This window comes from Ursus maritimus, unplaced genomic scaffold, assembly GCF_017311325.1.
Source record: "Ursus maritimus isolate PB19 unplaced genomic scaffold, ASM1731132v1 scaffold_23, whole genome shotgun sequence".
Taxonomy (NCBI): domain Eukaryota; kingdom Metazoa; phylum Chordata; class Mammalia; order Carnivora; family Ursidae; genus Ursus; species Ursus maritimus.
This window is the reverse complement of record NW_024424786.1, coordinates 40,421,113-40,422,170: the sequence shown is the minus strand read 5'-3', so window position 1 is coordinate 40,422,170 and position 1,058 is coordinate 40,421,113. Positions and strand designations below refer to the sequence as shown.

The 1,058-nt window shown below is 67.0% G+C and overlaps 1 protein-coding gene and 1 long non-coding RNA gene across 3 annotated transcripts in view; both read left to right on the top strand.

The window, feature by feature from the left end:
• LTBP3 (latent transforming growth factor beta binding protein 3) overlaps window positions 1–1,058 on the top strand; it is a 20,764-nt gene that overhangs the window by 17,318 nt on the left and 2,388 nt on the right. The window lies entirely within an intron of this gene.
• On the top strand, window positions 19–909 carry LOC121104797. Its single transcript, XR_005837165.1, has 3 exons — window positions 19–107; window positions 214–345; window positions 512–909. It is a non-coding gene; the product is annotated as an uncharacterized LOC121104797 (long non-coding RNA).

Sequence of the window (1,058 nt, the reverse complement as noted above, 5' to 3'; positions counted from 1 at the left end):
CCCCTGCCCGCCCCTGTCCCTCCCAGGGTCTCAGTGCCCGACGTCGCAGAGTGAGAGCAATTCCTTCTGGGACGCGAGCCCCCTGCTACTGGGGAAGCCCCCTCGAGGTGAGTGTAGCGGGAGGACACAGAGGTGGGGGTCCCTGGCCATCCGCCGGCCGGCCGCAGGTGGTGGAGGTGGAGGTTGATGTCTGCATTCTCCCCGCGGGCGCAGAAGAGGACAGCTCAGAGGAGGACTCGGACGAGTGCCGCTGCGTGAGTGGCCGCTGCGTGCCCCGGCCCGGCGGCGCCGTGTGCGAGTGTCCCGGTGGCTTCCAGCTCGACGCCTCTCGTGCACGCTGTGTGGGTGAGCCGGGTGGAGGGCACGGGCTGCGCAGTGAGGGCCCCAGCCCGCAGTGAGGGCCCCAGCCTGCAGCAGGGGAGAGGGCGCAGCAGGGGAGAGGGTGCACACGCTAAGGGGGCTGCGTGCTCTGGCGCCCTGGCGAAGCCCGCACCTGTCGCCCCACCTCCAGACATCGATGAGTGCCGAGAGCTGAACCAGCGCGGGCTGCTGTGCAAGAGCGAGCGCTGCGTGAACACGAGCGGCTCCTTCCGCTGTGTCTGCAAAGCCGGTTTCGCGCGCAGCCGCCCGCACGGGGCCTGCGTGCCCCAGCGCCGCCGCTGACGTGATCCGAACCTTGGCCGTCAGCGAGGGGTTTCTGCCTGACCCTCCGGCGAGGGCAGCCTCTATCACCTGCCTGACTCGGGGCTCGTACCTTGGGACTCTCCAGGGCCCACGGACCCCTTCGAGTTTCGAGGGCGCCCGTAGCCGCACCGCCCGGTTCACAGGTGGAGATGGGGCCCCGGCACTGGTGGCCTTCCTCCCAGGGGGCATTTCCTGGAAACTGATAAATCAGATCGTGCCTCTTTACTCTTGGCTTTCGAAGCAAATTGATGTTCATGTCTGTGGTGGGCGTGGACTCCACAGGGCAGCGCCAGACCCAAGCCTCCTGGGAGGGGCTACACTGAGCCCAGCACAGGGGTGTGAAATAGAATTTATTGTGGCTCTGATTATGTACA